Source organism: Dipodomys ordii, unplaced genomic scaffold (assembly GCF_000151885.1).
Source record: "Dipodomys ordii isolate 6190 unplaced genomic scaffold, Dord_2.0 Scaffold22, whole genome shotgun sequence".
In the NCBI taxonomy this organism is placed as follows: domain Eukaryota; kingdom Metazoa; phylum Chordata; class Mammalia; order Rodentia; family Heteromyidae; genus Dipodomys; species Dipodomys ordii.
The window spans coordinates 2,494,483-2,508,174 of NW_012267238.1; the positions used below are offsets into that span (position 1 = coordinate 2,494,483).

Sequence of the window (13,692 nt, forward strand, 5' to 3'; positions counted from 1 at the left end):
AAAAAAAAAAAAAAAAGATGAAAGAGAGGTGAGGCATGGTGGCTGATGGCTGCAATCCCAGCTACTCAGGAGTCAGAGGCAGGAGGATTATGCTTCAAGGCCAGCACAGGGAAAGTCAGCTTGAGATCCTATCTGTAAAACAAATGAGAAGCAAAGGCCTGGGGACGTGGCTCAAGTGGTAAAACTGGGAGGCCCTGAGTTCAATACCCAGAGAAGGCAGTTGTAGCTCATCTTTGCTGTCAGAGTTGGGGAGGTGGGGAAAGGGGAAGGTTATGAGTGCTTCTCAGAGTGGAAAATGCAGGAAACGTGTGGCAGAGGAGTCTTCCCCAGAGGAGGGTCTGAAGCTGCTACATATCTATCTTTACAATGGTAGGTAGACTCAAAGGGATGGTTCTCCCTCCCTCAGACATGTAGCCAGGCAGTGCCACCTGCCCCTCTCACCTGTCTATGCAGCGTCTCACATCTTCAGCCACCCAGAGCTCACCCCACAAGGGTGACTGCCTGCATCTGGATGTGTGAGGGAAGGAGCCAAGTGCCGGTGGCTCACACCTGTCACCCTAGCTACTCAGGAGGCTGAGATCTGAGGATCACAGTTCAAAGCCAGCCTGGGTAGGAAAGTCCGTGAGACTCTTCTCTCCAATTATACCAAATACACTAAAATAGAGCTATGGCTCAAGTGGTAGAGCAGTAGCCTGGAGCATAAAGATTCAGAGACAGTGACCAGGACATTGTGCACAAAAAACCACAAAGAGGAAGGAAGGACTGTCTGTGCATCAGTATGGTCAAGATGATGAGCAAAGGACAGAGGACATCAAGGCGTTTTCAAAGATGAGTGGGATGACTGGGCAGGTATTCAGAGGGTTACCAAGTGAGTCCTAAGAATGATTCAGTGCTGTGCACAAAGAGAGCAGGGTGGTCACCGCAGAAAAGAACTCCCTAACTGTCCTGTCAATGGACAACTAGGTGCATATGGGGCCAGCGGTGCCTGGCCAGCCCCTTTGTTAGCAAATGTGACAAAGTGTATATCTGAAGACAGGCCCTGGCTTTGGCACTAACTCTGGGACCAACCAGCTGTGTAATTTTGGGCAAGCCTGTGCCCTCTCTGAATTTCATTTCCCCCACAAGCATTTGTCTCTTCCGACCCAGCCTCTACCCTTTTCTGCTGGGTTCTGGCCTCTAGAGGCTGCTTCCACCAGGCTCCCATGTCTCCAGCTTCCAGGAAAGCAGAGGATGAGGAGGAAGAGGGCTTTGATATTTACCCCTCACTGATGAGCAGCAGCTCTGGCAGGCAGCCCCTTTCTGCAGGGCTCTGCTCTCCATCCTCATGGTCCATGGTCCTCAGACCTCTCAGACATCCCGAGTGAGTTCCTTAATCTTCCCCTTCCTTTGTAACAGTTTCCTCATAAATTGTCCTCAGTTAAACCACCCGGGTGTCATTTGTTTCATTTCCCCTCTACAAAATGGGGCTAGCTCCTTGAAGGCTTATTGAAGTGATTAAACAAGGTAATTTAAAAAAAAAACATAAAGGGCAATCGGTAAATGTTACTTCCCTCCATCTGGCTCCTGATCCCACCCCACTTGGAGCTTTAAGATCATTCTGAATTCATTAGCACAGAAAGGATGGGCTTCCAACCACCTGCTCTTATCCCAGTTTTTTCCCTGTCCCAACACAAGAGCCCCTGCCAACACTAACACTGGACCTGCCACCCTCCAACCCCCCATGATTCAAGACAAGTCTATCTGCTCCTTTCTCGCCAGGGTGATCTGGTGCTCCTCACTCCACCTGACCTCCCCAAATCCAGATAGTGTCCTCACATCCTGGCCTCCAATCCCCGCCCTGCAAGAAAACCAAATTTCTTCCAGTTCCCAGGAAAGGGATGTTTGCTTCCAGCTCAATGATCTAACCTTAGCACCAGCTGCCAGAGCAAGCCCTCCAGAGCCCCGATTTTAGCACCAGCTGCTAGAGCAAGCCCTCAGGAGCCCAGATTTTTCCACGTAGGGGCAGTAGCATGTCTCATTCTGGTCCCTCCAAAGCAGCTATAGATTAAAAGGTCACTCCAGAGACTTTGTGGCCAGCTTCACTGCAGTCCAAAGTCTCACAACCTCTCTAGGCAGATAGTGCGCCCCTGCTTACACATACCCCTCACCACCACAGAAGGGTCAGCTCTGCCTCTTAAAATGGTCCTCTGCCCTGCCTCCTTACCCTGAACCAAGCTGGCCTCCAGGATTCCCCAGCAATGTGCTGGTGACTGGAATCCAAGGAAAGATTGTAATCCTCCCCTGCCCTGCCCACAAGGAGGCTCCTCCCACCCAGTGCCCTGAACCACACAAGCTCCCAAAAGGCCTCTCCCAGCAGGCAGAAACTCTGTTAGAAACTTCAAAGGCAGAATGTGGGGCTTGGAGGAGTGGAGATGCCCAGGTGCAGTGCACCAGCTGGTCCAGAGGCTGAGGGAGAATGTCCTCCCAGGCCAGCAAGGCTCCTCTCTGTACAAGCCCCTGCCTTTCACCTGGATCCTGCTGGGTGGACTTCGGTTAATCAATATCCCTCTCTAGACCTCATTTTTGCTTCTTTCTAGGACTAGGTGTCCCTGAAACTCTCTTAGTGGGGTGCAGGTGTGATCTTAAAGAGTTCTGGAGAGAACCCAGCTCCTTATCCCTTTGTTTCTAGCTGAGCCTGAACACAAAGACACTATTCCTTCAGGATGTTCAAGGTATTCCAGAGTCCCAGAACCCCGAGGGAAGTCTCTCCAGTGGATGAAGCCATCACAGCCTCTTCAGCCCACGTTCACATACACCCAACTCTACCTTTAGGCAGTTGAGACTTGAGAGAAAATTATGAGTAGCCACAAAGTGGTCAGCAAAGTACTGAATCACCCATGTTCTGCTAAATGCAGCCACTATGTCACAGAGACACACTTACCTGGATTCACAAGAATGTATGTAGGCAGCACTTTATACATGTGCACAAACACAACCACACTAATACCATTTACCATAATCCAGAATAAAAATGGATACATATACTGATACATACAAATACACCCATACATTGGTGCGTGTGTGTGTGTGTGTGTGTGTGTGTGTGTGTGTGTGTTTGTAGTACCAGAGTTTGAAACCAGGACCTCACACTTGCTAAGCAGGTGATCCATCGCTATGTCATACTTACATCACATTCATGCTTTTATACAAACCCCGATCTACCCATTCTTATCCTTTCAGACTAATACTACACATGCACAACTGGAAGTTCTTTCTTACACACACACACACACACAGAGTCACACAACTAATCATAACCCACATCTTACTATTAAGCAAATCTCAAGCAAATTATGGCCCATCATGGCATAGATCTCAAATGTGATTTGAAATCCATTTTCAGATTGTAGTCTGTTCCAGAAGTGTGAGGAGAAAATTTCTTATTGCTCGGCTTAACCCTCCGGTATGTCTATCCCTGATGAGTGGGGACCAGCCTGTTCTCAGACTTCATTGTACCTGTGCCATTGCATCAGGGCCCTCCCACATGGGAGCCAAGGCTGCCTTCTGTCCAGCCTGCATCTCACCTCCCCATGCATTCTCTCTCCTACTAGCCCTTCAAACATAAAGATTCAAGCTGGAATGAACTCCATGCAGCAACCCCTGCTGGAGACATGCAGCATTACAATACGACTCTGTGTTGTTGCTCCTAACCTGTAAGAGAAAGGAGAGGAAGAATACGAAGAGAAGATGAGAAAGAGAAGCCAAGTGCTGGGTGCTCCAAGCATGGGGTTTGGAAGACAAGGGCTGCCTTCAGTTTCTTCACTTCAATGCATTCAACCCAGGCTGCAAAATCATTCCTTCCAAAGGCTAACAATCACCAGGTCCAACTTAGTGGGTCACAGAACCAAGTCTAGACTGTCCATCTGGAATCAAGTTTCAGCCTGGCTCATCCAGCTCAGGCTCAGGTCTTCTAGAGCTCAGCCTTGGCCTTCTTAGCCCTGGACAGTTCTTGCTCTACCATTCCCCTGCTGCAATGCCTCACCCCCAACTTTTATTGCTCATGTTTTGCCTGCTGTGCAAGGCCTGGCCTTTGCTCTATGGAGCAACAATAAATGGAAAGGCAAAGGACCTGTGCTTCAGGCCTGGCCCCACTGATCCCAGGATGAACTCCTTTGGGCAATTTGGTCTCTTCTTGGATTTTCTGCTTCCTCATCCAGACAACAACAGCCTCTTAGGTTTGTGGTGAGGATTAAACAAGATCAGAGATGTAAAAACAGGGCTCAGGCAGCTGTAAACTTCTGTGTGAATGTGCATGGAGTCATAATTATGGCTTAATCCTTTTATCTCTGTTCCCACCTACCTCCCCCAACACACCAGCAAGCTGGTGAGGAGGAGGGAAGGAGTTGACTGTTTCATCTTTGGGCCTCCCAACCCCCAGCACCCACCAGAGTCTGCCACCAGCCCACCTCAGCAGCAGGGTCTGAATTTTGATAGAAGGAAGCTGTACAGAGTATACTGACTACAATTGACTCCAGACTACAACTCCCAGAATGACTCATGAGCTGCCACGGGTGTGGCCACAGTTTAACCCTTTCCTCATCAAGTCTTTTCTTCCATTTTACTGCCTAAGGATGCAGGGACCTGTCCCTGAGACCCGACAGCACCTCCCATAAACTATCTGTGCCTCTCACCCCATCTTCCCACAGCTCTATTTCAGACCTAGCTCCCACATGATGACAATCCCTGGGCTTTGAGCTCTGGTCTCTTTCCCTCCAGACTCTCACCTATTCTTTCTAAAACTGTAGGTAACTGTGGGTGGTTCATAATGGCAGCCGCTAACTTTCACGAGCACCTGCTGCATGCCTAGTGCTGTTGTCACTTCCAGAGCCTTCACTGCCAGCCCATGAGGAATGTATGATCATCTCCACTGCACTGGTTGTGTGACGTTCAGGAGGAAATTGGGGAACTTCCCCGGGACTGCACAGCTATGGAGTAACCTGTGTCTTCAAAGCCTGCTCTGTCTTCAAAGTCTCCTCTGAACCCAGCGTTAACTGGGCAAAGAATGACAGTCCAGAAATCCCAGACTCCATACACATCTCAGCAGCTACACTGTGAGGAAGGCCTGCTAGATATCTGACTCAAATCCCTTTACCAAACCAAGCCCCAGTTGTCTCCTGTTTTAGACGAAGAACAATGAAAGGGTGACTCAAGATCTAGGTCACATCACTGGGGACCTGGCCTTTCCCATGGAGCACGCAGCTGAACAATGAAGGCAAAGGGGCAAACAGATCCCTGTTACTAAATATCAATGTCCCAAGAGGACAGAGCCCCATGGCCGCTGCCCTGGAGGCCATGGTCTCGTGCCTCAGACAAGCTGAGCACTAGCAGCAGCAGACAAGGCCATTCTGGGCAGGGGGCGGGAGGACAGCATGGAAGGAGGTGATGTCTCATTTTCCCAGCCATAGCTGCCAAGCTCAAGCTGGCTGATTTGCATATTACTTTGCATTCATTTGCATGTCAGTTTCTGGAAGGAACCCCCATTCTTCTAACACTGCCTCTCCCTCTTTTCCAGGGTCTCTGTTTATTCAATGGACTCCTTATTCTCAAGCAGGGCAGGGCCCATTGGCAAGCCCTGGTCAGGGGCATTGGGACAGACAATGATGTTGCAAATTTACAAAGGTGTGTACATGTCAGGGCTGCTGGAGACACCTTCATGACAGAAAATGCTTCCTGTAGTCTAACCTCGATTCCCTGCTCCTCTCCCAGTCTATTTCAGCAGTTCTCTCCAGCCTTGTACTTCATGCTTAGATCACTATGGACTCTCCCTGTCCTGGCATAAGCAAAACTAGCTAGCTCTGTTCGTGGGCATGCATTCCTAGCTTTCCCTCTTCCTGGAGCAGTCCTTCATTTGGCCTCAAGTAACTGGGCACCAGTGGCTCATTCCAGTAATCCTACTCAGGAGACTGAGATCTGAGGATCCCAGTTCAAAGCCAGCCCAGGAAGGAAAGTCCATGAGACTCATCTCCAATTAACTACCAAAAAGCTGGAAGTGGAGCTGTGTAGCTCAAATGGTAGAGTGCTATCCTTGAGCACAAAAACTCAAGGATGGCACCCAGGCCCTGAATTTAAGCCCCAGAACTGGCACGCGCGCACACACACACACACACACACACACACACACACACGAAATGAACTTCCCCCAACACTAGCACAGTGTCCTGGTCATTGGCTCTATCTCCTCCCAGGCTGCCATGTTCAGATTGCCATCAGTCCAGTGAATCACTGATAGATGAATGAGTGCTCATCCCCCCATCTCTTCCAGCCCCAATCCCCCTCTCCCTGATGACATCACTCACCTGCAGAAGAATCAAGGATGGATGACGCCTCTGCCTCCAACTCCCCTTCTGTCCTGGGACACTTTCTCCCTCATCCTCACAGCCCACTCTCATGCATGTAGCCAGGAAATTTCACAGTCCTTCTGCAGTGGTAGGAAGTTCCTCCTGTTGTCTATCTTTACTCCCTTTCCAGGCCATGCCTGATTCTTGGAGAGGAGTCAGGCCTGCCCCCACACTCAGCTTCACTATGTGTAGTTGCAGTAAAGGCTGCTCATGTCTCCGCTCTCTACCACTCCTGGATCATTATGCCTGTGCCTGGTCTTGCCTCAAAGGATGATGACCTAGGATGGAGAAAGGATGCAAGGCCAGGCCAAGTAGCCTGGAGAGCCAGGCCGGGTAGAGAAGGCAAAGATATTCTTCCCAGGAAAAGGGGATGAGCATCCTGTCCCTGGGACCATGCAAGTGGGGGGTTGGACAGATGCACAGGAACGATGTAGAGAGAAGGAAAGCAACTGCTAGAAGGTAGCCCAGTTGCCTTTAATGTCTTCGAAAAGACGCTGCACTGGAGCTGAGACCCTGTATTGTGAGTGGTGGAAGAAAGTAAGCCACCATAGCCACTGCCTTTGATGAACTCTTTGGCTGGCTGGGTAAGGAGATATCACGAGAGAAGGCTGGGTTGGATCCACGCTCTTGATCTTAGACCATCAAGGACAGACACTTCAGAATGGGTGTTGAGTCAGAGGGAGGAGGCAACCAAAGAGGGCTTCTTAAGGGAGGCATCCTAGTCAAAAGGGTTTTCCCAGCACCATTTCCTGAGGAAACATTTAAGCCTTCTCCTACTGTTCTCTGGATCCTGCCAACTGAACTCTTCCTGTTCCTTGCATGTTCTGTGGACTTTCACACCAAGCCACCTTGACATACTGTTCCCTGTACTCTTCTTTGCCTGGGCAATTGATATCCATACCCTTCAGGGACCGGTGCAAGCGTTGGCTTGCTATGGGCCTGTTTGGTGGCACTGGGTTCCACTTCCGCCTCCCTCATCACACTGAGTATAAGAACAGGGACTCGGTCAGTGTCCTCTGTATCCTCAGGGACCATCCCAGGGGCCATCAAGCAGACCCTGGGGAAAGCCTGTTGAATGAAGGAGGGAGGGAGCAAGTGAGCAAACACAGAAACGAAGCAATGCTGAGTGGGTAGATTTTAAAGGCCCAGGCAGCAGAATTTCTGTGGAGTGCAGGCCTGGCCTGACAGCAACCAGGCTGGGGGTGAGCCTCCCAGTCCATTAAGACTGGAGGGGTTATTGCCGAGAGCACTAACCCCCCCTCCCCAACACCATTTGGCTAGATCCCAGCCAAGCCATCAGCAGTCTCTGGGGACAGGAGGCTAGAGTGGGAAGCAGGAAGAATGGCAGGAGTTGCTTGGTGGGCAGGGGGAGCTGGGGTGTGCAGGGAGTGTAAAAGCAATTAACCCTCAGTGAGCCACCCCAGCTCAGCCAACTGAGGGCGTCTAGGCAGGGCCCAAAGGAAGATACTGAGGGTCAGCTGGGATGAAGAGTCAGGACTGACTGGCAGAGCCATTGTTGCTTTTCTGGCAAGAGGGTCCTTGTGATTTCTGACCATGGGCATCCTAGCTAGGAGCTCCACCAGGGTCCGATTCCATTCACTACTTGAGTCTACACACCCAGTTTGCCTGAGCTTGCCAAGATCTCTCTCTCCCTAACATACTGATTCTTAGTTTCTGCCACAGCTTCCCCATCCCACCCTTTCTATTCAACCTTCCCTGAGTTCTAAAAGATCTTCTTTCAGAAAAATCTCCAATCTCAAGCTGGTGCCTCTCTCTAAAACCTGGTCTCAAGCTGGCTCACACCTGTAATCCTAGCTACTTGGAAGGCTGAGATTTAATTATCACAATTCAAAGCCAGCCCAGGAAGGAAAATTCATGAGACTATTACATCCAATGAACTACCCAAAAGCTGGAATCAGAGTTGTGGGTCAAGTGATAGAGCACTAGCCTCACGTGAAAAAAGCTAAAGAACAGTTGCCAGGCTCTGAGTTCAAGCTCCAGTACCACCAGCACACACATGTATGGTCTCAAGCTGGGCATTGGTAGCTCACTCCTATAATCCTAGCTACTTAGGAGGCTGAGATCTGAGAACACAGGTTCAAAACCAGCCAAGGAAGAAAAATCCATGAGACTCTTACCTCCAAATAAGCTACCCAAAACCAAAAACAAAAAACTGTTGCTCAAATGGCAGAGTTCTAGCCATGAGCAAAGAAGCTCTGGGACAGTTCCCATATCCTGAGTTCAAGCCATAGAACCGGCAAAAAAAATCATGGTCTCATCTGCTCTTTGACCCACTTGGCCCCAGACTCATGGTTCTCTGCATTGGCTAGGCCTTCACCCTGGCCTCCTGGCCTCCATTCTCTATACCATTTCAACCTCAACAGTGCCACTGGGCCAAGTTTTTAAACCTCAAATTGGATCATGACCCTCTCCTGTATAAAACCTTCCCAGCTCCCCTGGGGTCCTCTGAACAAAGCTCAAAGGACCTGGAGTTCAAAGTCCTGCAAGATGTGGCTCCTACCTGCTCCTGCAGCCACTTTCTACTGCTATCTTCCATACAGCCTCCACACTGCTCCTAACACATGCCCAAACCCAACCCAGGGCCTTTGCTTATGCTGTTCCCACAGGCACCCCACCTGTTAGCTGGATGGTGATCTTTGCTGCTTAATTACCCTCTAGTATTTTGTGTCTATGAAGCTTAGGAGGCCCCAGAGAGCAGAGCCATTATTGCCTATTTCTTTTCTGCATCTCTCCACAGGGTATAGAATGAATTTTCCTGGGCTCACAGAGGTGGTCAGTCAGCCACCCCCTCCCTGCCTCTCAGGGTCCTAGCTGTGTCCTCAACCACTAGGGGAAAGTAGCACCCCCCCACACACATGCTTAAATGAACATATACGCACATGCACACAAAGATCAAACAAGGTACACACATACTCATGTACACCAGCACCAACTCACACACCCACACCAGAACAATTATGCTAACACACACCCACCTACACACATCCACACACATGCAGCAATGCTATTATTCACCCATTACCAAATAACACAGCACATGGAATCAAACAACATACATAGAGGGTCACTGCTTCACAGGTGCAACGTCTGTATTGGCATATACCCCAATATGCAAAAAACAGCCTACTATATAGCCTAATTTATATAGGCACACACACATACACACAACCTGCACTCACACTCAGACATGTGCAGAAAAATTCCGTAGTCACACACAGATACTCAAAAACCCAGAGTGCCTCATATTTAGCCAACAGGGATAGCAACCCCTAAAGACCCCTCTCCACCCAAGATGCCCCTCAGCCCCTCATGCATACACACACTCACATAGCCTGGCAGAGACCTGTACCTCGTCTGTGCCTGCATGCATGTGTACACACACACACACACACACACACACACACACACACACACACACACACACACACACACACACCACCTGCCTGCCACCTCAGCAGACCTTAAAGGGATACCTCCACTGACCACCCCCTTCACTTACATGTGCACACTTTCCCCCTGTTCTCCTCATGTTTGTGGACAAACACAAGCTGGGCTGGGGCACAGGAGCCTCTTGTTAACCTGCTCCACATCACTCTACCCAGGGACAGATGCTTTGGGGCAACAGTTGCATAAAGTGAGAGACCTGACTCTAGTTCCCATTACCACGGAGGGGGTGATTAGCTGGACCTTCTCTTGCTCCAAGGCAGGTCACTCTTATGTATTCATATTCATATTCTCTTTCCTCCTCCCCCCTCCCACAGACAGATACACACACTCATCTTCACACATTCACACATCAACACTCATGAGTGGAGATTCTGCCTCTCTCCAGGGTCCTGAACCATCCTATCCCAGCCCCCAGAGTTCCTTGGAATTTCTCAGCCAAACTCCCCCACCCCCACTCCCCAAGGGAATTGTTCATCACCAGCCCCCTCCCCCAGCAGTGCCTCTCTGGGACCCCCAGCTTTATCGCCTTCTAGAGAGATGCCAGACACAGCAGCCCCCACTAGGCTGCAGTCCCGAAGCCAGGTCCCCAGAGCAGGATCGATCCTCCCACGTGGCTCAGCTCCATGTCAACCTCAGTTCCTTGAAGAGACTTTCTGTCTGTGGCACCCCTCATGCCATTGCCCAGACCCCAGACCCTTGCTAGTACTCACGGCTCAGCCGGTCGCGCTGCCGGGTACTGCTGGCTCCTGCAGAGGATGGAGTGGCCGCATGCCTGCCCCATCACTCATCGTCTGCCTCCCCAGCCAGACTAAGGTGGCACCTTGCTCTATCCCCTCCCCCTGCCCTGACTTTTGGGGAGGGTACCCCCTCCCAGCAGGCACAAGGACCTGTCCTTGCTTAGCCTGGACTGAACACCCCGATCCAGCTCTGCTGCCCCGGCTGCTGCTCCACCGCCTCTCCTGCTGCCACTGCCTCTGCTGCTCGGCTGGCTCTGGGAGGAGGTTGGAGCAGGTCTGATAATGCAGAAGGGGGAGGGAGGAGGGAGGAGGAACAGAGAGAGGCCCAGACAGAGAGAGAGGGAGGGAGGGGTAGAGAGAGAATCTGATGAGGAAGGAGGGGAAAAAAAGGCACACACAGAGCAGGAGCCTGAGAGATAAACAGCCAGAGACAGAAAGGGAGAGAAACACATGAAGGAGGGGAGAGAAGGACTAGAGTCTTGGAGAGAGCAAAATAGAAATACAGGGATCAGAGAGGCATGGGGGAAACACACAGAGAGAAACAAGGTTAGAAAAAAAAGAGAAAAATCAGCGGCAGAACTGGAAAGAGAGAGAGAAGGAGAGAGAGGGGGTGGGAGGGAGCGCACAGGAGGGTTAAGGATGAGGATTTATGAGGATTTATAATCCTCTTGGCAGGGATGGGCTGGCAATTCAAGGGGCAATTGGACATAACTCATACCCTCTGTTGTACCATTAGGGTGAGGGGCACACATGTGCCCTCTTCACCTCTGAGAGGGTGAAGGCTCATATGAGCAAACTAGCTGCCATGCCCCTGGGTCTTCTCACTGGTAAGTGCCACATCTTAGGGTGCTTCGCAGCACAGAGATTGCATTCAGCAGACATGAGAGGCTTTTGCTGGTGGTTTTTTGGATTCAGAATCTTGTTACAATGTTTACCTCTTAGGGGTTCTGCTTACTTGGGACACTGGAGGGAGCTGATGTTTGAATATGAACTTCTACTAGGCGTTGTGGATGCTCAGTCCACAGACTGTCCTACACAGCCCTCATTGCCACCAGCTATAGAAATGGGGAAGTCCTGCTGTGCCTGCCTTGTTCCAAGAGCAGACTAATCAGGACAAAGGTTTGGTTTGGTTTGGTTGGTTGTGGGGCTTGAACTCTGGGCCTGGGCACTGTCCCTGAGCTCTTCAGCTCAAGACTAGCACTTTACCTCTTGAGCCACAGTGCCACTTCATAAGAGTCTCACAGGCTGCCAGGCACCAGTGGCTCACGCCTGCAATCCTCACTACTCAGGAGGCTGAGATCTGAGGATCACGGTTCAAAGCCAGCTGGGGCAGGAAAATCCGTGAGACTCTTATCTCCAACAAACCACTAGAAAACCAGAAGTGGTGCTGTGGGCTCAAGCAGTAGAGTGCTGGCTTTGAGCTGAAGAGCACAGGGACGGCGCCCAAGCCCGGAGTTCAAGCACCACGACCGACAAAAGAAAAAAAAAAAAGTCTCACGGGCTTTCTTGCCCTGGGCTGGCTTTGAACCACGATCCTCAGATCTCAGCCTCCTGAGCAGCTAGGATTACAGGCATGAGCCACTGGCACCCAGCTGGAACAAAGTTTTCATTCACTGGAATAGAGACATTTTAGGTAATGGGCCAGGTAGGGCATTGTCTTAGCAGACATCATATATGTATATGTATACCGATCTATCTATCTATATGAGTGGGAGAGGGGGAAGCTCCATATTTTTCTTTTGGGTCCGGTCATGGGGCCTGAACTCTGGGTCTGGGCGCTGTCCCTCAGCTCTTCAGCTCAAGGCTAGCACTCTACCACTTGAGCCACAGCGCCACTTCCGGCTTTTTTCTTTTTGCATATGTGATGCTGAGGAATCGAACCCAGGGCCTCGAGCATACAAGGCAAGCGTTCTACCACTGAGCCACCTTCCCAGCCCCCGGAAGCTCCATATTTTGAGGCAGGAAGTGGGGATGAACTCCTGGCTCTCCTATCACTAACCAACCCCATCATATCCCTTTGCTTTGGAGAAGAATCCAGGCTGGGCAGCAGGATGGGAGAGTCGCCCACAAAGTCTGTGTGTGGAACACAGAGGAAACCTGTGACCTAGCCAGAGGTTGGCAACATTTGTGGAAGAAATGATCCAGTTTTTAAGGGGGGAGGGGAATCTTGCCAATGAGCCTTATAAATTGTGGGGGAAATACCACCCCTACAAGGCCCTAAAACTGAATGAGAACCTGACCTGAAGTGCAGGACATAGGGTGTGTGTGGTGGGGAGGACAGACAGCGGAAGCAATGGTCTCAAAGTCTAAGAAGTATCAGGGGAGATGTGAGGGAGTCTTTGTTTCCTACAGGAACTTCAAAGGTACAGCAGTCTAGCTCTGAAAGTTCTAGAAAAACTGCTTTCTCACTCACAGAGAGCAAGGGTTAGGCCAGTCCTAAACCATCCAAGCCAGATCAGAACTTTTGTCTTCCTTCTCATCTCTTGGACCCCACTGCTGCATTCCTACTAGCTGGGAAGGTGTTCTCTGAGGCTCTGGACCATGGCCAGACTTGATCTTTCACAGATCCTATAAGGCCCAAGAACCTGCTCATTGGCCTGAGCATTCTGGCAGGAAGAAGAGTTCAAAGGTGCATGCCTCTGGGTATAGCTGGCCTCACCTGGCCCTCAATCTCTTTTCTGCACTCCTACCCTGAAAACCATGGTGATGGCTTTCTCTCCAGTAAGTTCCTAGAGATGTGGTGGAAGAAAAAGGTCTCCTCTCCCTCTCAATGTCCCAATGCCTCACAGCAGCCCCAAAGTAGGATTTACAGGAAGAAGGTCAAGGTTGAGGACTTAGAAGGCCTAAGGAGAACACCAGGACTTAGAGCCAGGCAGGTGGGATTCAAATCCCAGTCCTGCCGCATGTTTAAATTAGTTATTTCACTTCTTTGAACTGCAATTTTGTTTTTGCAGTTCACAAATTCCCAGCTCTAAGGGCTTTGAGGTTTGGGGCCTGTCTCTAAAGTTCCCTGTAAATAGTGAACTTCTCCCCCTCCACTTTAGTGATGGAGTTGAGAAATAGCCCCGAGCGCTGGGGTAGGAACTTCTTCCTGCAGGGCAGGAAGGATG

General features: G+C 50.5%; 1 protein-coding gene across 1 annotated transcript in view; it reads right to left on the reverse strand.

The window, feature by feature from the left end:
* Pde2a (phosphodiesterase 2A, cGMP-stimulated) overlaps nt 1-10,833 on the reverse strand; it is a 90,574-nt gene extending 79,741 nt beyond the window's left edge. Inside the window, exon 1 of the mRNA XM_013014115.1 lies at nt 10,556-10,833. The gene's annotated coding sequence lies outside the window, so the exon portion shown is untranslated. The remainder of the gene's footprint in view (nt 1-10,555) is intronic.
* Nucleotides 10,834-13,692: the final 2,859 nt, after the last annotated feature.